At 48.3% G+C, this 23,937-nt stretch overlaps 1 protein-coding gene and 1 long non-coding RNA gene across 3 annotated transcripts in view; both read left to right on the top strand.

Annotated features, from left to right (window-relative positions):
• The window catches only part of CHCHD6 (coiled-coil-helix-coiled-coil-helix domain containing 6), a 120,001-nt gene that overhangs the window by 75,808 nt on the left and 20,256 nt on the right, over nucleotides 1-23,937 (top strand). The gene's annotated exons all lie outside the window — the stretch shown is intronic.
• On the top strand, nucleotides 9,583-11,373 carry LOC309881983. Its single transcript, XR_014318218.1, has 3 exons — nucleotides 9,583-9,607; nucleotides 9,682-9,846; nucleotides 11,274-11,373. It is a non-coding gene; the product is annotated as an uncharacterized lncRNA (long non-coding RNA).

Below are 23,937 nucleotides of genomic sequence, written 5' to 3'. Positions count from 1 at the left end.
CTTGTGTCATCACGGGCTCGCTGCAGCAGCAGCCTGCTTGGGCTCTGGGCTGCTTTCTGCATCCTGGGCTTTGCTTATGTCGAAGCCCTCTGACTTGAGAGGACGTTGCCGTAATGTCTCCTGTTTAATTTAGGGGTGTTTTATCTTTTCTGGTGGTCTGTTTTCGTGGCTCTGCAGAACTTCAGCTACAGCCTAAGAATCGCTGGCTTTAAATCTAATAAAAGCTGGGATAATGGGACAGCTGTGGGAGGGGCAGTTCCCATTGTGTCTTTTAAAATTGCCTGTAGTTTATTGACCGCAAGTTTCACCAAGAGCTACTGCTGCCGCTAGATAATGAGAATTGAAAATTGCTGCTGCTGTTTCCCCGAGGTTTTATCTTGTGCCAATGAGAAGAGGGTGTGGAAGGAAAAAGGAGAGTGGGCAGTGGAAATCTGCGTAATTTCTTATTTTGAGCCCAGATGGAAGGGAAAAACAAATTATTTTTTTGAAGTCAGAGCCCTACTACTGAATTGCTCCCCCACCCTGCGAAGGCGCGCTCACATGCGAGCTTTGCCGAATATTTGTGACCCCCTTCTGCTTCCTCCACGTCCTCTTCACACCAGAAGGCAAATCTGAATTTCCATAGGATTTCACTTGGCTAATTTGTTATGTAATTGGTGGCTGTACGAGGGAATCTCCGACCAGCTGCCACTCGAAAACTGTGGCCTCTGGTGACCACGCATTAACGCGAGGTGCGATTTGGAAGAGCGCTGCTCCTCGCAACCGCGTGCGAAGAAATGGCTGCTGGTAAGGAGCATGTAGCCCTTTTTTTTTTTTTTCCCAGGTGTTCCCTTAATGTCTCTAGGTGCCTGTCTTTCACAGAGGGACCAAGGTGAATTTTTTTTTGTGCTCTAGCTCCTGGCCAAACCAAGTTATAAAGAGCTGCATAGTCAGACACATGTATTCCCTTGTCAGTAGGAGGGGTACACACGGAGCTGGGAGCCCTTCGTAATTCTGTGCTCTTTCTCCCTGTTCTACATCCAGCTTCTCACAAGCCTGCTATTCATAACAGACAAAGGTAAACCCACTTCTATCAAGGCTTTAGGGCTTGTCTACATAAGGAAATTACAATGCAATAAACTGGCGAGCGAGTTTATTGTGCAGCAACTTTGCTGTACGTGAACGGTCTTGGTTGGTAATGACAGGACGGGAGCGTTCGCCCTCGTTTGCCGTGAGTCACTCTGCTGTGCAAACAAGCCCGTGCAAAACGCTGCCCAGATTCCAGCGGAGGTAGCCTTGTAACGTAACCTTGAGTCTGCTGCTTTCTCCTTTACCCTTGGCTGTAATAAAAAGCAACGCGGTCAATTTACTGCTCTTACTTTCCCGAGCGATCCCTGTGAGAGCCCGTTTAACACACAGAGCAGAGCGTTGCAACTCTGCCTCAAGTTGACTCCTGCACCGTGGGCAATGACCTAGGTTGGTGCTACTGAGCAGATGCAGCAGGTAGCCGTGCAGCGTCCCAGCCTGCTGGAGCAGTTCTGCTCAAGCTTTTTGGATCCTGCTGGGAAGTGCTGTTTCCACACCTCGAATCTCTGCTGAAGATAAGCAGCTCCAGGAGGCGCTGGGTGCCGCGGGCTGTGCTGCGGGTGTCTCTGGCCAGTAGGTATCATTAGACTCATGGCTAGAGCTGTTGCCATTCGGATGGGTTCCAGAATGCTTTACAGATTGCTTTATGTAGAGACCAGTGGTCAGCGTGCGTGGCTGGGGGAGCTTTGAGCAGGTATACTGAGAAACGCTGGGATCTGCCTCCCTCCCTGAGATTCTGCAGAGGTAGATCTTAGCTGTCGAAGTCTCCCAGAAAAGATAAAAATACATCAGACGGTATGCTGCTTTCAATACAGTATATCTAACTTGGAAGGCTCTAGGGTTGTTTGAGCTTTCTGAAATCCAACTTTGTGGTTTGAGATAAATCTGTGCTCAGATCAGGAGCGTGATGCACGCAGCCATCCTCAGCCAGGTATTTGCCCGCCCCGCCTCTTGTCCGTCTGTCCTTGTTCAAAGCAAACATATCAGCAAAGTGTTTTCCTTGCTTTCTCCGTCAAGTCAATTCTCTTTTTTTAATCTTTCTCTCTCCCAACCTTTATTTGTGCAAATGCTGTGGTGATAACACTATCGGAGGAGTTTATGACTCAATAAATGGCCCCCACAAGGGAATCGGTGGAGAGGCCGCAAGCTGCAGGCAGCTGCTGTTTATTTAGTCGTAAACATAGAGGAGAGCGGCGCTGGATTAACTGTACCCAAGCAGCCCCTGACCTGTTATTTGCAAAAGGTGAAGATGATCCATATTTTGCTTCTATTTATAAAGGATGGAAGTGGTTATTGTTTTGATTTTTTTTTCAAGGCAGCGATTCCTGGTTCCGGCGAGCCTTTGGTCCTTACACGTTTTCGATCCCCAGGAGTTCATCAGTTGATAAACTAAAAATACAGAGCTGCCTGGAAGGACATAAACCGCCATCTTAATATATGAGGCATGTCCCGAAATAAAATGCTGGCCTACTTAAAATGGAAATGGCTGCTGCATATACCCGGTATTCATGAAACTGGAGGCATAAGTTCTTTATTTGCTCTGTATCTCAGCACTTCACAAAGCCCTGATGTTCCCTACAGCTTGGCATATTGTCAGCACTTATTAACCCAACTACCTTCTCTCTCTGCTGTTTGCCCAAACATATAAATAAATAAATATAAAGCCCAAACATGACACATTCTGGAGTTTGCCATTTTCATGGAAAACAAGAGCACAAATAAGCTTAAAACTTTATTTTGCCCGGTTGGCTGTGCTTCAAGGCTCCTCTTCTAGAGATATTTTGTCCATACCCTCCAACGTTTTTCTCTTGAGTTCTTGTAGCCTTTGTCTGGTCTGGAAGGAGGACTGCCCGACCCCATTTCTCTCCTCCAAAACAATCCATTGTCTAACAATCTAACTTACGGTCTGCATTTATTTATTTTGGCTCTGTCTTTTGCTTGTTTGTCTTTTTGTTTATTTTTTGACATTGTTGTAGTGAGGCAGAATTGCCTTTGGGTCTAATTTCTCACTTAATGGTTCCACTCTCAGATATACTTACAGGTAAAGTTAATCTAAGTGTGCATGTTTCACAGATGGTTTTGGGGGAAGCTGTTAAAAGAGGGAAAGAAGTCAGAACATCATTACAGTTTCTGGAGTTGGACTAGATGGCATCTCATTACGTTTAAAATGTGGTCTGTGCTGCGGCTCTTTCTGATTTAAAACTTAGTTTGCCTGAATCTGTTTGAAAGCAGCCTGAAAAATACTCTGTAATAAAAGATACTGTGAGAGCTGGCCAGTGAGGAACAGAAGTCAGAGCTGACTTTCCGTAGTGTGGTCTTTGGGAGGGTGAATCTGAAAATGGGCATTTAAAGTTGGGGTATCAAAATTTCAAGCAGAGTAGGGCCAAACACTACCCAAAAAGGAAGGGAATTGTCTCATTTATTGTTCTGTCTTTTAAAATTATTCCTTTATTAGCTTCAGTTAATGAGACCTACGTGGATCTACTTCATCTAAGAGGTTTCCCAGACTCTGGGCTCTCCGTATGGCCTATTAGGCAGTGTTTTCCTGAGGACTGTAGCCTGTTTGCAGCCAGGCTTATCTGCTATGGGAAATAGTTGCTCGGGGGTGCGAGAGTGTTGTGATACATCATGCTGTTTTAATGCCAGATTTTTTTCACAAAAGATTTGTAGCACTGTGTTGGCAAGTTGGAAGTGGAAATTCTTACTCAGATTAATTCCGGGAGACTGATGACCAAGCAGTCTTGGACAGAAAGAAGTTGATTTCCAATTTTTAAACGGTGTGTTCTGCTGCTGAAGTTAGATTGAAACAGATCCACAAAAATTGCTGTCGATAGCAACTGCTGGTGAGAAGCACAAGGTCAATGGTCAAATGCCTTCAGACTCCCAGGAAGTTCCCGAATTGCCCTGACTTCCATAACTTGGTGCTAATGTTAGATCCATTCTCTGACAACTTGGCCATAACTTGGGAAATTGTATCCGCGATGCCAAAGCCTTCATGACAAACTGGGGAAACCGAAGATTTGTTATGCTTGCTGTTGGTCTCAGTCCGTGCAGGAAGGTCTCCTGCTTCACGCAGCGCGCGGTTCTCACACGCCATCCATCAGCTGTTTTATGAGCAGCTCTTGGGGCTGAATACCCTGAGGACTAATGGGATTTGCTGCTTTCCCCAATCCGTTGGATTTGTCTGTGTGGATAGCATGTACAGGGGTTATTCTGGTGGCACCGGTGCTCATCAAGTGGAAGAGTTACTGCCAAGCAAGCGAGGCTGCTCCACCCAGACCTTTGCAGTGCCAAGGAGAACGTGGGAAGGTAATGAGCACCCCACGAGCCCACTTACTAGCAGGATGCCAACCCTTTTCTCATCCAAGCTATGGTACGTTGAAGGAGAAGGCCTAGGGAAGTTGTCCTGATGCTGTTTGCTTGCATTTTTTCTCCCAGAGCATCTCTGTCCAAGGCTGGGGAGCATTCCTCTGTTACAAAACCTAAACTTAGTGGGGAGTGTTCCTCGGGAATCCTGCCTGTGTTAATTGTGGATTTCATCCCTTTGTGGCACTGTCTTTGTGCCCAGCAGGCCTCCTTGCCTGGAGGTGTTACCTGCTATGCTTGGAGCGCTTCCAAAGCGCTTTCAAGCCATCAGTCCTAGCTGGACCTTCTCAGGCTGGGTGAAGAAATGGTACTGGGCTTCAGGGCTGCGGGTGCAGGAGCAGGACGTGTCACAGACAGCACCTTGCAGCGATGTGCATATGGTAACAGGGTAGCTCTGCTGCCGCTACGCTGATCTGTTGGCGAGAGACATTTCAGGTTCTAACCTCTTTTTTAGGTTAGAGCCCTTTGGCGGGGCTTTATGGGTTGGGGAAAGGCTCTTAGACCTCTGTCAGCGTTCACGGAAACTGTCCAGAAAACCAGCACCTGTTTGGGTTAGGATTTTTTATTTTTGTAATGCGAGGGAAGCAGGTAGTGAAGTCTTGAGTCAGGGTGGTGGTGCAGCATCCCATATTTCGTTGTTTCTGAAGCTGGAGAAGCGTGCTGCTCTGCTGGGTTAAGCCTGAATGTGTCCAGAAATGCCGACAAAATTATTTTGACAATGTGTTCGCTCTTTGTCCCTGCTGAATGCCTGTTTGTCCTGCGTAAGTGGATTTCAGGATCAGCCAACCTCCAGCTCCGATTTGCTCTAATAAGGTAAGGTAGGAAGGGTTTAAAGGTCATTTTGCAAGCAGCTGGCTCCCTGCATATATTAGAGGGAATGATTTTAAAAATAACGCTGTTGGAAAGCTGTTGATTTAACTTTTCAAATATCCGTACTCTGTAAAATCTCAGCTCTTCTGCCTCTGTCCTTCAAGCTCTCTGCTCGCCCTCTGCCTGCTTATCTTCCTGTCGTTTCTGATTACCTCCACCCATCTGCCTCTGCATTCTCTCCCACTCGGTTTATCAGGCCGCCTTTGCTGCCCGCAAGGACTGGTTTTATTTTTCGGAGCAGATCATCTGCTGGGTTACTCCACCGAGCAGTGTAACAGAGAGATAAGGGTTATTGTGCTGTTCCTTTATTGGGGGACTGGGAGCTCTGAACAACAGCCACTACATCTGCGGGCTTTTGGGGCGTTTGCATGTACCTCGCTCCCTTCCGAGAAGGAATTCAGCGTTGGTTAACGCAGATCATGAGATTTATATTCTGTTTTTTTGACTCCTAAACAGGTTAGTGTGTGCACAGTGATCAGTCCAGCTTTCTGTCTGGGGAGCGTGTTTCAGTCCTTACCTGGTCTGAATGCTTCATGTGGCAACGGAGAATATTTTCTTCATTTACTTGTTCCCTGGATTCCTCTTAGAGAGTGCCAGCAAGGGTGACTGCAAGCATTCTGGTGATCTTTATGCTGTAGATGTGCTGCCCCAAGCCATGTTAGCAGGAACAGCTGAGAGCTTTTGTCTTCAGCAGTGCTAGAGGTGGCCTGCGTAGGGTTACCGTCGTTCAACAAGCTCGGTAAGGTTTCTGGGCCCTGGGATGCTGGCAGTACCAGTACATCAAGAGCCTAAGTGTGCTAGGAGTGTCCCGAGGCTCAAAAAATCTTCTGAAGTCCTGTTAGAAATACAGAACCCAGTGATTGAGGTGGGTTTCATCCCAGCTGTGTGTACCATAAGTTGATATGGAGAAGGTGCTGTGATAGGGCTGGGGTGCACCTGAGGAATTTTGTGGTGACCCTGCACTGCACCTAGTGGCCACCTTCCTCTCTGCAGAAGCCAAGCACACGGGGCACCACGTTGTTCAGGAAGAATAACCACTTTGGACACTATTAAATGTGAACCTTTACTCTGCTTCAGTTTGTGCTGATGTGGGGGCTCTGCACACACACAGCTCTGTCGTGGACGTGAGGTCTCAAGTTTCTTGTTCAATGCAGCATCGAATATCTGCTGCTTGGGAGATGGGCAAGAGAGGTCCCAGGCTGCCTGAGACCATTCCTCGTGCTTCATTTTGGTGAGCCTTGACATTTGCTGCAGTAGAGACCCATAAAATGCGGGGAGGTCTCTCCAATCATGTAGGCATATTAGCAGGTTTCTTGCACTGATGGATTAAAGCCAGGCTGTGCTCGGTAAATGTGGATAAATAATAAAAGGTGAGATTGTGTGCAGTGATCCCAGGTCTCCTTCCTCCAGCTGCCACCTTCTGCCTGTTTGCCGGGAACCTTTGCACACACAAATGGCTTTGCTTGAGAGCACAGGCTGCGTGCTATTTCTGACACAGCCAAAGGTGCCTGATACAAAGCCAGAGGAGAGCTGCTCTCGCAGGGACTGAAATGTCAACAGAGATGTTGCGCTGCCTTACAGGGCCCTGACTTGCTTTTGTATAAAAACTGAACAGATGTTGGAAGGTCAGGAGCGTTGCCATACACAGAGCAGCGCAAAACCTGCTCGAGTGTCCCAGGTAACGTTGCTCTGAGTTTGATGTGCCGGCACGTCCCCTCACGTGGCTGCTCGGGCTGCTCCCCTGCAGCCACGTCTGGATTTTTACCCCAGCTAAGAAAACAGCACTCGTGTCGCCGTGTCGCGTGCCAGTGAGCGTGCTTTTTGTCCTGCTCTCCGAACCTGCTGGTGAGCTGCGGCGATGTTCCTCAGAGGGCACAAAGGCTCTGAAGTAATAAGTTCCTGTGTACCTTGTGAAAGCAGGCAATTAGGTGGAGGAAAGAGACCCCAGTGGTGCCTGCGCAGGGGGAATTGTATCGACTGACCCTTTATTAGACATCAGTTTGGTCACAGAGGAACTTAACTTTGAGAAGTGAATCTGGAAGAATCCAAGGGACATCGGCTCTGTTGATGAAAGGGCTTGTTTCGGTGTTAGGCTTTCCTAAATGTAGGGGCTCACCTGCACTCACTGCTGTCAGCTTCATTGAGGGGCTCGGCAAGGGTGGCACTGTACAAATGAGAGAGCAGCCTGGTATTTAGGGTCCTTTGGAATAAACCTTCTCTGTCTGTGTAATAATTTCCTTGCTTGCTTCTGAGAAATGGAAGCAGACTTCTTGTTGTGAGAGAGGGCTACGGAGAGGGCCCAGCCTCGATTAATGCACATTAACAGCCTGATCCTTTAATACAGGTTCTGTTTTTTGAGGATGAGATAAAAGATACAGCATTGGGTGTGAGAAAAGCACTCACAGGAGCAAGACCACAAGCTGCTTTAAACCCCGCACATCTCTCTGTGCCGCCCGGGCAGATGTTTCACCGGGAAATGTAAGCCCTGGACCAGACCCTAGCTGGCTGGAGCACCTTCTCCTGCACATCGCCAAGACCTGTGCTTAGTTGTCAGTTGTCAGCATCTTTTTTGGTCCCCTCTGGTCACCCTTGCCTATCTATCGTTAGCCACACTTCGGTGTGTCCGACGGGAGTGTGTCGCAAAGCTTCGTGGCAGCGGGGAGCAGCATTGTGGAGCGTGGCCGTCGAGGAATTGCTTGTGGCAGCAGGTCTGCACGTGGGCTTCGGGCAGGGTAACAGGGGATCATGTTTATGGAGTTTTCACAGCCCCTGTGAGTACAATGATAGGCTTTGAAGCATGTTTTCCTCTGTGCTTCGCCTTCCCACAAAATCTTCAGGCGTGATCCATCAAGGAGTATGAAATATATTTAAAATCCCAGCGCAGCCTTTCTCTCGCAGTCAGCAGGGTTGTGCTTTCTTCTCTGGTGTGGAGTTGTTTGCTGTTGAGAATAAGCGGTCTCTTTTCTTGTGATTCCTTACCTCTCTTTGGGACGTGATACCATCAAGAAAACCAGCTGTTCCAATCTGAGAGTCTGCCTCTGCCTTCCTGCTCCCTTGTTGACTGTGTTGAATCAATGAATTGTTGCAGTACTACAGAAAAAAGGGATGCGAAGAAATGAAGAGCGAGATCACACGACAGATTTATAGAGGAGAGGATTCAGTTCACAGTGGCTGTGTCTGGAACCAGATCTGCTCTGACAACAGCAATCCCCTCGTAGCATCTTGAATCTCAGAGCCGGCTTCTTGCATCGGTAAGCTGTGGGGTGTGTGGGGTCCCACGTGGAGGAGAGAGCAGTCTGAGCTCCTGGGGAGACCTGACAGCAAGTCCTGACTGCTCCTGCTGGGAAGATGGTGGCTTTGATAGGTGTTAGGGAAAAAAATACTTTAAAAGAACAGAAGCAAGCAAGATAATTCCTGGATGGCAGCTGTGGCAGAAGGATATGGTACAAAATATTCTTCTTGTAAACACTGCAAACTGGAGTTCTGACTCTCTTAGCATCCTGAACTGCTGCCTCAAACCATTGTCAACATGGGCTTCTTGCCTGTGACTCAGGTTCAGTGGCAGCTCTGTGCAGCCAAGAAAACTGCCAGGTTGTGCTTTGACTTTGGTTCCAGCTGTTCAGGGCAAAAAGCTTTCACTGCTGCTATGAAAAGCTTTTCTTAGGGGACAACACAAAGCAGTAGGAGCGTTGTGCTGCTTGAAGGCTGAAGTAGACATCCTCCCCTGAGAAGTGTCTTCCAAAGCACAGCAGCCTAGTACACTGTCATGTGGATAAAAGGCTATAAGGATTCGGCATTAATCTGGAGCTGTCTGCAATTAAGCTCTCTGGTCGTTTTGAATCTGGCTGATGTTTGGACCCACCAGCCAGGTACGTAAAGGAATTCCTCCAGTAGCTCTGAACTGCTCCACAAGCCTCTGGGCTCCAAGTGTGCATCCGGGGCCTGGCTGCTCTTTTTCACCATTCTTGGTTCTTGCTCCCTCTTGTTCTTGCCTCGCTCTGTCTGTCGTTTCTTTCCTTGGCTCTGTCAGTCTTGGTCTGTTTGACCACAGTACCTGGTTGCACTTCCATCCTGACAGCAGGTCGGTGAGTCGATGCCATGCTGCATGCTACACCTCAATCACGCTCACATTCTTCTTGCTGATTGCTTTAGAATCAACATTTGAAAGCATTTCTTTATCTTGGCACAAATTTCTCAAGAAGTGCCCCTGAAGTTTTGACAGGCTTCTTTAATTGCAGGTTGTAGAGCTGTAAGAACCTGTCCTGATTTCTGATTTGGGATGTATTATTTGCCAGCTTACTTTCAGGTATGCACTTGCTTTTTTTTAAGGTTTTCAAAGCCATTTCCCTGAAGTTAACTACTTGGAATAATTGCCTTTAGATTAAAGCACCCAGAAATTTGCCATTCCTGTTGATCAGGATCTAGAACAGTGCGTCACTGAGGAACCCCAACTTTGACCCACTGGCACTACAATCAAGTGCTATATAGGACTGCCAAGTTACTCTCTCCAAGTTACTCTCACTGGTGTTTTCGGACTGTTTTGAGGTATGCTGAATTCAAGTCTGTTAGGAATGCCACGCTACCACTGTAGGGGGTCTGCGTTAGCTCAGGACAGTGCATAGCAAACGTTTGAGCTATGGGCAGGGGTAAATTGTTCTGTGATGGGAGCTCAAACCGGGGGCCTGCTTTCTATTATTTTACTCACCTCTTTCTAGAGTCTGGGCTCAGATTTTTCCTCTCCCTCTGTGTTCATCTTTTTACCTGCTTCCTTCCAGTGTCTCTGCACCCTCTCCTTTCCTCCCTCCCTCCTCTCCTCTCTTCTGTCCCCTTCGTTTGAGTTCCTTTCATTTTAAAATCAGTATTGGAGCTGACACCAGCCTGCCTATTCCCTGCAGCACTGAACCGGCGGTTTGGCAAGAGGAGCCTGCAGTTTCCTTAGGGGCAAGGCAGAGTTCAGTATCTGCCTTATTTTAAATGTGCATCTTAACATGGCTGATCAGAGGAGCAGAGAAATCTTTGGGCTCTGAGTACTGGAAGCTCATAAAGACGTAGAGTAATCCTCTGCATCCCCCTGCGCCCCTCGGTGAACATGAAAGCTGCTTGGCACAGGGGAGGCTGGCTCCAGGAACCGCGGGTAAGATTGAGAGACTCCCAGTCAAAGGAGGGTAGAACGGTGTGCATGCTTGTGTAAGCATTGCACCTTCTTTTTCTGCTTCAGCTTCCTTCTCATCTCGTCAGATTTAAACGCATTTTTTTAACCCTGAAGGATCCCAAAGTGCATTACCTAACTGCATACCAACCTTGCAGGATGTTTGCCTTGGGCAGGTGATGCTCCTGTGGTACGGAGACAAGCTGGGGTATCCCTCTTACCTGTCCTTCCCACAACCAGTGCCACAGCAAGATGCAGGAGATGGGTTTGCTGCTTTCCTGGGATGAGTATTAACTCTCCTAAGGCAGGCTACGTACCCAGCTGGTGTGTTCCCCAAATGGTTTTGCTGTGCAGCTCTCGCTGCTGGCATCTGTTCAGGCAGCACTGCGACATACCCACCTAAAGAACAAACCAAAAAACGAGTGTGCAATGGTTCAGCAGCTCTCACCAGCACATTAGGATCAGAAGTGAGGGACAGTGTATTGAATTAAAGCTGCAGCCATAATTTTAATTTGGACCAAATGCGTGTAGTTTGGCAGAATAGCAGGGTCCTGATTCTTGTAAAAATGTCCCAGTCCTGCAGGAGCATGGGAAGGTCAAGACCTCTACTGGAAACCTTCTGCCAGCCACGGTACTGTCTGCTGCATGGGCTGCTTTGGTTTAGCACAGACACAGGGGAATAAACGCTTCTTTCTGCAACAGATTGGAACTTTCTGATTCTTCAGGTGGTCAAAATAGTCTGCATTACTGAGGGTGTTCAAGGTAATTGCGGCAAGAAGTGGGGGAGAGGCTGCAAGCTCACCCTTTTCATGTTTTCTTTTAGTATCATTGACTGGTGAGGAGCCTAACCCATCCGAGGAGATACTTGGCAGCATCAGGACTCAATACCAGGTGGTTGCCAACTGGAGAAATACAATGACCATGCTCAGAGTAGGTTAAATAAAGTAGGTTCTGCTCTGGAGAGAGAAGAAATAAGCAGATGGAGGAGGCTACCTCTCAGTTCTTCAGAAATGCTCTAATAAATTGGAGAAAAAGCATTCTTGTAGGACCTCAGTTTGTTCTGACTTCCCTTTAGTTAAGGAAAAAAGTAGTGGCTAAAACTTCCCAGTTGGAGACTGGTTTCCATTAGCGAAAAGATCTGTGTGAGTGATAGAAGAACTGACTGCTGGGGTGGATGGATCTGGCCTTCTGTTCTGCTTCTGCCTTTTTTTGCCAGAGGATCCGTGGTTTTTGGACTGTGACGAGGTGTGTTTGGTTGCTGTCCTTGTAGCAGTTTGCTCAGTATTTGTGGAAGAGGTTGTGCATTTGAAGTGGGTGGGGAATGGAAACAAGAGCTGGCACCGTACAGCTGATTTCTTCTCTGCAGTGCTACACGCTCACTTGTCAAATTTTCCTCTACTTTCTGAAAATTTTTAGTTTTGTGGTTTAAAATAGCAAGTGGAGAAAGAGGATTCATTGCCTGCGAGAAGAGTTGCTGGAGCCAGGTGGCAGATAGACCTTCCCCAGCTGTGTGCTTTCAGCCCCTTCCTGCCCCGAAGATGGCTCTGCTGGAGCCTTGGGCCCCCTGGAGGTGCCTGTCCATGTCCTCTGTCCTGACATAAAACTGTTGCTCACACACTGCGATCCTGACTTGGCATTATTCTTCCTCTTAGACCTTTCCTGAACAGTGAAGCTATTCTTTACAGACTCAGTTTTTCTGAAAATCGACGTAACCACCACATCCTTCCCAGCGCCGGGTCTGTACGTGGGGGATGACGGGGTGGTAAAATAGCCAGAACTGCTCAAACGTTGCCCCCGTCGCTGCACCCATGGAGGCTGTGCTGGAGATAGGAGGAGTCCTTGGGGAACAAACTGCTACAGCTCGGGCAGGATGGTATGCGACCTTGTGGGCTGCGGGGTGGAAACGCTTCCAAAAAAGTGATAGAAAGGATACATCTAAAGTCGCTTTCACGTGTAATGTACAGCATTCAGGATTTGACACTGGATGTCCAGAGGTGAAAGGCTGCTGTATGAACCCCCCTCCTTCATCTCTTGCCTGGTCGGAAAATCCAGGTACTTGCGAGGAGCTGTTACTTGTATGACCTTCATGCATGAAACAGTTTCTCTTTTAAAATGTTTTTTCCCCTTTATCAGTTATTCATTGAAGAGTCTCTTTGCATCTGTAGAATTTTGAAGGGTAGCTATTATTTTACCATTTTAATTTTCCCAGCTGTTCAAATAATTGTTTTAACCTCTCAGTGTCTGGAAATGCTTTTCACATTCCCGTTTGCTCTGCATTGTTATTTCTTTGGTTTCGTGTTTTACATTACCAACAAATGCTTTTCCCTATTCCAGATGGCTCTTCTGAGACTTTCTTCTCTGTGGCTTTAGGGGTTGGTCTGAGCAAGACCCTGGGAGTAAGGAACTTGTGAACATCCGCTGTGCGGTACTGGCCTTTCACACCCTGCTTGTCGATTCTTTTTTTTTCTCCCTCTCACCCCAAGAGTGGAGCTCAGGACTTGCAGATCCCGTTAGGACCAGAACAAAGGGGGATTGTTCAGAGAGACCTTGCCACTGACCTCTCCGGGTGACATTTCACGGTATGTAGGGAAGAGACAGCAAAGCATGGTGTGCCCAGCCCCGCGTGGTGCTGAGAGGGCAGCACCTTTTGTGTGCTGTCTGGGGCAAAACACTTTGGGTGAACCTCGAGAGCAGCAGGGTCTCCTTTCATAGCACTGGTTTTCCTGTTTGTTTCTTCTTTCCCCCAATGACCATCACTTTTCTGAAGCGTGTCTGTAATGGCCTTGCCGTAGGGACAGAGGTGGAGTTTGAAATGAAGTGATTATGTTGGGATACTTTGGATGCCTTGCCATAGTTTCTCTCGCATGCTTTTCTCACGTGTTCAGAAAGTTCCAAGAGGTGATTTATATTTGATCAAACTAAGCGTAGAACATCTGACTGCAAAACCTATCAATCTGATCCCATCTCTTTCTAGCCCTTTAATTAGGGAAGCCCTGCTGAAAAATGTACCCATCAGCTACTGAGAAATGGTGCATTCCTGGACCCTTGGTATAAATCTTGAGTTATCCAGGTGCCAAAATGCTGTCAGAACTGACAGATCTTAGAAAATACACCCACAGGCGGAACATTATCCATTATACTAGCACTGAGCAGTGGGCAGTAAGGAAAAATCAGCAGAGGATGTGTCTTTATCAACTTTAATTGGCTTTTCCCGTTGATAAAAATCAGGGTACCTGGCAAGAAAGAGAACCTATCTAGCAGTTTGATCTTTCCATCCCCGAGCTGAAGGGTGCAGTCCATCTCCACTGACGTGTGATGTGGACTTGTCTCAGCACAGCTCCTCGCAGTGCAGCAGAGTCTGCAACCTACAGAGAAGGCTGCCAGCCTGTCTGCGGTGAGTGACCGTGCTTAAACAAGCATGAAGAACGAATTACTCTGGATAAGTTGGATTTCGTCTCTGCTCTAGTTGCTTGAAATGTACTTTGAGAGAAGCAAACTTAGTTAAACTTTTCTTCGGGTCCTGGTTTAAAGGACTGCTGGGCTGCGAGTAGCTGGGCTCTTAAGTGAAGGACGTGGGTAATGGATGTGCTGGTGTGGAAAGGAGACCCCGGACAAAGGGAAGCAGCACGTTTGCAGGAGCTACTGGATATGGCATGTGTAGAGGTCTGGGGAATAGAAGAAGCTTCTGCTGGGTCATTTAACACTGCAGGTTTATATGGGACTTCACATCAAAGACAGAGGAGTCAGCAGCTGCCTGCATTTCTCCTGGGAAAGCTCTTCTGCAGCCTTGTTGCAGCATCTTCCATTTTCTGAGCGACATAAAAATGTTTCAGTTTTTCCTTGGCACTGCTTTCGTCTATTGCTATTAGATTTATGAAAGTTTTATTAGAGTAAATAATACAGTAAAGATGATTGCAAGTCTATTACTACACTAGTCTTTTTCTAGTTGATTAATGAGAATGACTCATTTCTTTATTTATGATCAATTTGGCAGTGTATAGCACTTCTCTTGCTAAATTCTGCAGGGTTTCTCAACACGGCTTTATTTTAAGTTTCTATTCTGCTAAACCAAACTCGTCTATCCTATTTTCCATAAATAATGGAAAACAGAAGTAAGTCCATTTGAAAAGATTGTTTCCTGAGTGAACTTCATTGCGAAAGTTTCCTTTCCACGGTACCTGGTGGTCATAAGTCAGGCTGTGCGACCGTCACAGGGCTTCAGTCAAACAAATACCAGTTTAACCCTTGCATTTAGAACTTTTTACAACACAATTTATGAATGTTTATTATCCAGTCAAAGGAAGGAACAACCCAGCATCCAAAGCTGGCTGCACAGCAGTCCTGACGCCCATTGGCATGGGTGACTGCGATCTTCTGGAGCGCATCTGCCGTGCCGTGGCGCTGAGAAGCGATGGTGCAGCAGCAGGACAAGCCGTGTGCCTGGGCTGTGGATGGATCCTGTGCCCACACAGCTCCAGCACCCCTCTGGATACATCCTGCCTACCTGAGCACAGCCGCTGCCCTCGCCTGGGTGGTGCAGTGCCTGGCCCAGGAGCATCCCCGTTGGGTAACTGGAGAGCGCGCCGCTGCGCAAGCTGTAAGAATATGACGGACCCTATGGAAGAAAAGTGTTGATTGTGTGGTGTTTTTTTTTTCCTTTCCCCCTTCCTTTTCCTAGCCATACGATAAGCAGCTACATAGTGACTTCTTGTGTTCAGAAGGTTTCTTTAGAAACTTGCAGCAAGTGGGAGGGAAGGATAACAAAGTCCATTCTGTTCCTCTAATTCAATCTGCCTATTTACAAGCCCAGCCCGTCAAGTATGTTGTCACTGTTCTCTGCAGCAAGAGGAAGACTGAAGCTTTAAAAGACTTCTGCAGGATATATACAAATCCATGTGAATAGCCTAAAGCATGATAATTCACATGGTTTCCATGGATGCTGGCCATAACGCAGTGTGGGCAGTTCTGTTGTGCCGATGGAAATGCCGCAGCAGATTTACCGGGATGCAGTGGTCCTGACTGCTGGCCCCAAACTCGTCCGTGGTGTTGCTGAGCATTTTAAAACAGCTGTCCTGTACCTGGGCGAAAGAAGGGCTTCCTGGGTGTGCAGCCCAAAGAGAGGGGAAAGAGCTGTAGGATCGATTATGCATTATGAAATAATAATTCCAGAAGAAATATAATTGAGACAAGAGATTGGGATTATGACTTTTTTTTTTCCTGCAGTGGCAAGCTAAGCACCTAGGACAGCATCACCTTAATAACTCTAGGCCACCAAAGAAGTGTTTTGCCAAATCTGCAGTGTACGTGCCTGCCACTGGATCCTTCTCAATCATTTCCTAAATGCCTGATGGCACCTGATGACCAGCTCCCCAGCCACCTCCCGCTTCGAAGTGAGGCTGCCTGATTTTTCTATTTTTCTGAACCTTTTGCCCTCTTTTAATTGAGCACTGGGAGCCATTGTGTGCGTAGTGCCGCAGGATCCTCGTCTTGTAAGGGCCTTGATAAATATGTATTGTGTTGTCAAGTGTTTGTACCTACTCTGCAGGTAGCAGCGGAGAAGCAAGCTGCATACAGCTGAGAGTCGTCGCGTCTCCAGGGTCACTAAAAACGAGATGGCACGGGGGATTGCGGGGAGAGGAGCCGGGATAGCTGCCTTCAGCATCACCTGCTAATAAACCAGCTATTTATAGATCAGCCGAGGCTTTGTCAACTAGATTGTTAAATTAATATTTACATACTGGCTTCATTGTCTTTCACGGAAAATCTCATTTGCATCAGTGCCTGGACAGAAGCGCAGCTCTCTGCGCTCCAGCTTTGTGTGTGCTTGATAGAAGTTTCTGCTTTGCATTGCGTGTAGGAAGCCAGTCCTGATGGATTCTTGCTTTGCAAATCCTCTCCTCCCTGTAGCAGCGTTTTCCCATCTTTCTGTGCCACTCGTTTCTCGCAGGAAGGCTCACCTTTGTTCCCAAATGTCCGCAACTCATCATGAGGCTGATCTCGCTGGAGAGAGAGATGAGCAGCGTTTCTGCATAGCAATTCCTAGTTAATCTCTGCCTCTCGGAGAGACTTGAGTTGTTGATGGCTTGTGGGTAATTTAATAACTAACAGACAAATAGGACGTATAGACTGTGGAAACTTAGCCCAGATGCAAAATCCCCCATCCCTATTTGCATCTGTTTGAAGGAATCTCGTTACAAAGGTTTGGTTTTTACATTTCAGCACCAGTGAAACAGCAGCAAGAGGAGTCGCTGCTCAGTGAAGCTGCGTTGATCACAGCAGGCTCCGCACCTGGCTAAGCAGTTTCAATCCCCCTGTGCGTGCGCCTGTGTGCCTTTCAAAAGGGAAGAGTAATCCACTTGCTAGACGCCTGTGCGTCTGTCTCGTAGTCCTTGGATGACCTTGAGCGGTTGTTTAACCCGTGTTTCTGGGCACCTCATTGCCCCTTTTTGGAGGAGAGCGGTGCAGCCCCGTTACCCTCTGTGCAGAGAGCGAGCTCATTTCCTCGTCTTCAAGATCTCCCCCCTGGGCTCACGAGAAGGAGAGGGGCAGGCTGGCTGTGGCCACAGGGCTGGGAAACCTGGCACTGGGTTCCTCGGCCCTCCAGCTCCAGTGGCTCGTCCCGTGCCCGTTTCCCCACTGCCTCTCCCTTTTTAACTTCAATTCCTGCCGAAGGCAGCACCTGATTCTTACACCTCTCAGATCTGCCGAGTTTTTTTCTGCCTTATGCTGAGATTCGGGGGGAGATGGGGATGTGGTTTTCTGCAAAATGTCAAGGTCTTTTCCTAGAGAGCTGACAGGATAGGTGTTTTATATGTACACGGGCTATCGGGATTAGACATTCTTGCTCAGAAACATTGGCTGAGACAGACAGACATTCCTCCTGCCACGGAGAGGCAGGCAGGCACTCGCTGTTGCCAAGCCTTGAAGTATTTGGCATGTTTTCTTCTGCCCTAGTTTTGTAGAGTTGTTCCTGAAGTTTTACAAAAATACGAGAGCCTCAGTTCTGTTTAAAAAATAAAACCAAAGTAAAAAAAAATGTATTTCTCACCCTCCTGCCTAGAAGGCAGCGGTCTGAGAATGACTCAGGTGCTTACAAGCAGAAAGCAAGTGAAATGACCCCAGAGCATTTCTGAACAGTTTTACAAGTCAACCTTGTGGTTCTGGGGGAGTTTCTGGCTTCTCTCTTGGGTTTGGAGTATGTGAAGAGTGTGCAGCAGGGCTCATTTGCTCAGGTGAGAGAGTGTTTGCAGCTATGCAGGGGTTCCCACCTCTGCGGCGTCCCCTGCAAGCCATAAGGAACCGACCGAAGCGATCCGTCTCCCCAAATCCGAGGAGCCCTGCGTTTCCACATCTCGTTTGCATTCTAATTTGTGCTTTTTCAGTTGTTCCGCTTCCCAAGCTTTCCCTGCAAGCCTGTGGATCTCAGGCTCTGTACTTTCCAACGGGAGCCAAGATTTCATGTAGGAACATGATTCTGGGCGCCGGAGCTTTGACATTTCCGCGGTTATGTCACAGAGCAGCAGACTTCACGCGAGCTGGCAACACCATTTACGCGGAGCTGAAGGCAGCGATTCACAGAGGGGGCCTGCTGGGCTCCGTGCCCCTCAGAGGAGCTGTGGAGAAGTCTCGGTGGCTGCTCAGGACATCGCAGACTTGTGGCTTTGTCCCTTGGGAGAGGCTCCTACAGGCAGCCGCGGAGGCACGTGCCCTGCAAATTGCAGATGGATTCGTAGGCACACACTCGCACCTCTGCGCTGCCTGAGCGGAGGGGCACATGCAGCCAGCCTCCCACAACATAAAGGTTTCCAATAAAGCTGAAACACAGAGGTATTGTTTGGCCAATCGCTGGCAAATGCACAGAGCCATTGTGCGGGTCCTGAAAGCCTCGGCGCTTTATTCTCCGCAGACTGAATGGCAGCCGCGGGTAATAATAACACGAGATTAAAAAAAGCCAACATTATAGGGGCATTTACAACCCGCTGCGAGAGTGAAATCGCAGCAAGGCTGAGCCGCGTCTCTAGTGATCTCCGTTGTTACCGCTTGATAAGGAAATGATGGGCAGCTCGGGAGAAACGGCCACCGCGGAGCGGCTGAAAGGGGAGCGGGTTGTCTGCTCCAACGCCGCGCTAAGAGCGGCACGAGTGGAGCAGCTCTCTGCAGATCGAGGGCCCGGCCTGTCCCCCACGTGCTGGGTGGGCTGGGCTGTGTGTGCCTGTGCATTTCTTTGCCCGCCTGCCTCGCCTTCGTGGGGTGAAAAGCGAAGGCTGGCTGGCAGCACCGGGGCTGGGCTCGGTTTGTGCAATTCAGAGCCTGGTGCCCGCGGGGTTTTGGTCGGCGGCGTCCAGGGCTGGTGCTTTGGCAGCTGGGAGTGGATCCGCTGAAGGCTGTTGGTGTGTGAGAACGAAGCTGTTGGCCGATGGTGGTAAGAGATGGTGGGATTAGCCCTCCTCCTGCAGGAGCAGCCGGTCTTCTCTGTTGGCTTCAGTTCCCCGGCACAAGAAATGCTGAACTTCCTCAGTGCAAGCCCTGGTTCTCAGTTAGGCGGCACTGACACCCACCTTCCACAAGTTAAGCTCAACCAACTGATACCATCTCACATGTGGAATTTAATTATGTTCAAAACAAACATGCCTAGAAACCCACCCTGCCCGTGGGGAAAAGAGAAAACCCGCAGATTTGAACGGGCAGTTTCTTACGTTAGAAGTCTTTAGTTCAGTGTTGGCTCTGGCAATTCTTTAACTCCAGTGTCTCACAAAGCTTTTTGTGCACTTATATCTACCTGAACAGCTTTAAAAGACCCAGCTTCCCTCAGCACACACGTGGAAGCTGTGTTCAGTAAACCAGGGGCAGAGGGCCAGCCTGTAGGAGCATCCTCCAGAAATGCCGAGGCTGCAGAGTGGCCATGAGATATCAGCACCAGCTCTAACCGTGCTAGCTTGGCATCACCAGCAGGCTAAACCTGGCAGTGTGGAGCCACTGGAACATCTGCCCACCTTTTCAGACAGGTTTTGGAGCTGCCTGCTGCTCAGCAGGGCCCACCGATGTGACCTTGGTCTTTGACTAATGAGTGAGTGAAATGGTGGTAGGTATCTTAAGGCTTGATGCAATGAAACACGTTTTAATAGGATCGCTTGCTTACCAGCTGTGGTTAATGACCATAGGTTTTCCTTTCTAAAAACATTCTCTTCTGTTCATGTTTCTTGCTTTGCCTCGTGCCAGGCAGGGTGGCATGGAAGTTGCTGGGCCTTGGGATTACTGAGTGCTGTTTGTTGGGTGGGGATTCAGCAAGCCAGGCTGCTTCACAGAGTCCTTTACTTGGATTAATGAATCTGTCCCTGCCTCTGTTTCCCCCAAAGTAATGCGAAGTTCCTTAGGGCACAGGGATTTGTGAGCTTCTTCCTGTACTGGCTATTTGGGGGGGATGCAGCTCAGCTCGGAGGGCTCTGCAGCAGGGTGAAGGGTTTGAGGTGGTTCTGTTCTAATCGTGCTTGCAGAAAATTGGCAAGTTCCTGCTTTAAATCTCTTTAAACACAAAATATAAATACCCTGTGATTGCAGGGCATTTTTTTTTCCTTCTCTCTTTTTGTCCCTTTATCTCCTTTTACTTCCTTTGTTTGGTTTTGTTTTTAATTTTCTTTTAAGCACGACTTGTCTTAAGCTCTGAACCGTTCAGGTTGGGACCTGAGAGTTGCGTTGCGCTGGCACGAACCCGTGGAAGAAAGCTGTGGGCTTTTTGTTTGCACAGGTTGCAAGTATGAACCGAAACGCATGTTAATGGTAAGGCCTTTGTGGGAAGAAGGTGGAAAGAGGTGCTGAGTGACACTAGAAAAGAATGGCCTAGGAGGTGGGAAGAGAGGATGAAGCTAAAACTAAATGTGATGCCTGCTTTTTGCCAAATCCTTTGCCGCAGAAGCATGGCCATATTCCCAGCTGACAGCTCCTCGTCTCTCTTCCCCCCTCCTTTTTCTCTCTTCCCCCTCTGGGGCTACTCTTTTAGGATGAGTTAGTTCCAAGCAGACAATACTTTTCTAGCAGATAAATCGACACCTAAGTAGCTGTGCCGGTATCTATCATGAACAGACACGCTGCACGGTGAGGGAACTTACAGGATGGGCCCGGCATCATTTGTCATAAAGGGAAAAAAAAAATAAAAAAATTCTCCCCCTCCACTTGAGCGGTGTCCAGAAGACAAGCAAGCAGAACACTCAGAAACTGTCATTTTCTTTTCCAGTTTCTTAATACGTTGTAAAAAGCTCCGGTTAAACATTCCACCTCAGGTCCTGTTTGTAAAGGATGTGTTTTAGACAGATGGAAGCAGGTCTCTGTCCTGACGCAGATGCAGGACTATAAATCTGGAGCGGAGAAGATGGGGAGATAATTATTTAGGAGGCTTTTGTGTTTTTTTTTTTTTTTTCCCAGCATCTGGCATTCTACCAGGGCACCTTCTGAGGAGGGAGAGGGGCAGGAAGGAGCTAGAGAAACGCTGAGCTTGTTTATCACTTGGGAAAGGATTTTGATGTTGAAAGAAGGATTTGGGATTCTGTGTGGGGAGACGTTGATTGGGAAACAGAGACGCATCTCCCAGCCTTTGCCATTCCCCCTTTCTTTGCTCAGATCCGTGCGTAAGGTCGTGGGGCATCTTATCTGCACTCCTCTTAACCGCGTCGGCGCTGTGGGATGCCGGTGGGCAATTGCTCCGAGCAAATCCATCCTGCAGAAATCCTGGCGGGGATGGCTCCTGCGCTCAAGGCGTCGTGCGTGCTGCTGCCGGGTGTGCCTGTGGTTGGGCACCCGCAGGTAATGGCACAGCTGCATGTCTCCACGGCCCTTAAATCTGTCCACATCCTCTCCAGTGCTGTTCACACGCCGTGCCCGGCGGAGCGCCCGCCTGCCTGGCCCGCGGATCCTCTGCCATGTGCCCTGGCAGCAGGGATGGCGCACGCACGTCTGGGCTCCTTGGTGTCGTGTTGTAAAAGGGGAGTGGCAGGGTGAAATATTTTGGGTTATTGAGTGACTTCTGATATCTCTGTCTAGAGGTGTGGTTGAGTCATCTGGCTGTCTCAGCGCAGGTCGTTAACATCCCAGGACGTCTCTTGGTTTTCTCTCTGGTTGCCTGAGCTTGGTGCAGGATTGTCAAATCGGTGCAGGCCAAACAACCAGACTTCTCTTCCTTGGGATCTATGCAGATCTTGCAGCTCCTGCAACCAGGTATTTCAAGATATTTAAAGATTGCCAAGAGTTAGGCATATAATTAATTCTTAAAAATCTGATACTCGGATAGCATAAACACCCGGTCAGCAACACTCAGCTGGTTGCAGTGGTGAGTCAAGGGGGCTGAATCTGCTCAAAAGTATTTCACTTTCTGGGTTTGTACCTGGACAGCTGAGGAAGGCTCCCTCTGCACTTATTTATTTAATTAATTTACCTGTAGTCTCTTTACTGTGGCCCAAAACCAAGCAGAAGCTGTGACCCACAGCAACGTGCCAACAGGTGTGTGAAGTCGCAGACCTCCCCCTGCTCCATCACAGCTGATTTTTGTCTCTTCTGCCAGAAGAAAAGGAGAGCGACACCCACACCCATACGGGCGAGATGAATATGGCTATCACACAAATAAAATTACTGGCTGCCGAGTAGCAACGGCTTAATGAAAATGTGAACTGTTAAACAAATAAAGCCAGTCAAGCTCATAATACTTCTGCGTGGAATTTCACTGTATCGCTGAGCAGAAATAGAATTAGACACAGAAAAAGGGTATCGGCAGAAGTCATCTCTGCCTGCCTCGCCGTGCTTGGTGTATGAAGCTGGAGTAGACAGGGCTGAGTGGATGTGGACTTGCTCCCCTTGACATGGAGAGGAAATCTCTTTATCCAGTGCAGGAACCTTCTACAGGAAGGTAGGAAGGGCCAAGTTAAAGCACTAGATTTCCTCTGAAGCCTCAGTGCAAATTGTACAGAGGGGATCAATCCCTCAACGGTGTGATTTCCTTTCATTCTTTCATTTCCCGTTTCTTTAGCATCTTCTGCTCATGTTATTGCACACTTGTGTGGTTGGTAAGTAGCATTGCTCTTATGTACAGGAAGAGAAATTCAGATGGGGATTTACCTACAGCTGCTGGGACAAGCCTGATAGCAGAGCCCAGGACTCCCGCTCACGCCCTCCAGGCAGAGATTACCTTGCTGCAGCTCGAGGGACAACTGCAAGGTTTGGTGGCACTCACAAGTGGCAGGTGAAATCCCCGGGAGAACTGAACAAACGCTCCAGTTCCCATCGAGGAGGCGCGGTGCCACGGCTGAGGGCTGTGAGCTGTTCCCAGCAGCTCTTTGTGCCTCGGCCCAAGGCCTGGCCTGGCCTCTGCTTTCGTGTTCATGAAAATCCCCGGAGATAAGACGTGCTCGGTGGAACCAGTGCAAGGTGGCAGGCTGTTCCAGGGCGAGATCTGGAAATGCAAAACACAGCACGTGAAGTTGGGATCAGCTTGTGCAGGTCCAGCAGTGAAGGAGCTGCTCTCACTGCCTCCAAGCCAAAGGCCATCCTCTTCTCCCAGTGGCGTGTGTTCAGTGTGACAAGTGAGGGGCAGGAGATGAGGGGGGTGAACCCTAGGCTTTCAGAGGACAACCAGGGTTGCTTTTTCTGTCTCTGTCTCTCTCTTTTCCTTTTCTTTTTTTCCCTCTTGTCCTGGAGGCATTTCTTCACAAGAAATCACGTCTGAGCTGCACTTTGTCTCAGACTAGCACGGAGTCACCAGTGTGTCGAAGATGTATAGTGTCTGGGGCACGCGAAGCTTTAATGCACTCTGGGATTAGAAATGTTGTTGTATGAGTTTGTGTTCAAAGTGCATTTATTGTTCTGGGTGACCTTGTGAAATTTCCTTGCACCAGATCCGTATCTTGCTGTCCTGCTGCCTTCACCTAATTTGTTTTCTTGTGTGTGTTACCGACATCCAGTGAAGTGTAATTTGTTTGAGAAGTGGTGCTCATAACAAGGATCCTGCCAGTAATCCCTGCGTTGAATCCCTGCGTACACAATGTTCCAGGAGTAATTAAAGTCACAAACTTCAATCTTGAGGGATGCAGGGGGGAAACCTGTCCTGAAATGAGGCTTGGCGTATCCGACTTCTGTACTTCCAAGGCTCTTTGGAAGGATTTGCTGTTTTTGTTCTAGGACTGAAGTAGATACAAGTCTGACATCCTGAATTTACACGTCTCAACAGCAGTGTTCATCAGTCAGTGTTGTTACCGTATCCTTTCTCTGCACTTTCTCTCTATTAATTTTCCTCAGTAGTCTGCTGGGATCATTTGCTAGCTTGATTCAAATTCCTGCACTTTCCTGGCACCTTGTTTTGTACATCTTGCATCATGTACTTTCCATTTCTGGAATTCATTCAATCTGAAGCACTGGAATGGCTTTGCAGGTATTTATTGCATCTCTTTCTTCCCCCTGATAGGAGGTAACAGGTCATTTACACAACTTAATCCAAAGTCTCTCGG

This window comes from Aythya marila, assembly GCF_965140915.1.
Source record: "Aythya marila genome assembly, chromosome: 10".
In the NCBI taxonomy this organism is placed as follows: Eukaryota; Metazoa; Chordata; class Aves; order Anseriformes; family Anatidae; genus Aythya; species Aythya marila.
The sequence above is the reverse complement of the archived record's forward strand: the minus strand, read 5'-3'. Positions and strand labels throughout refer to the sequence as shown.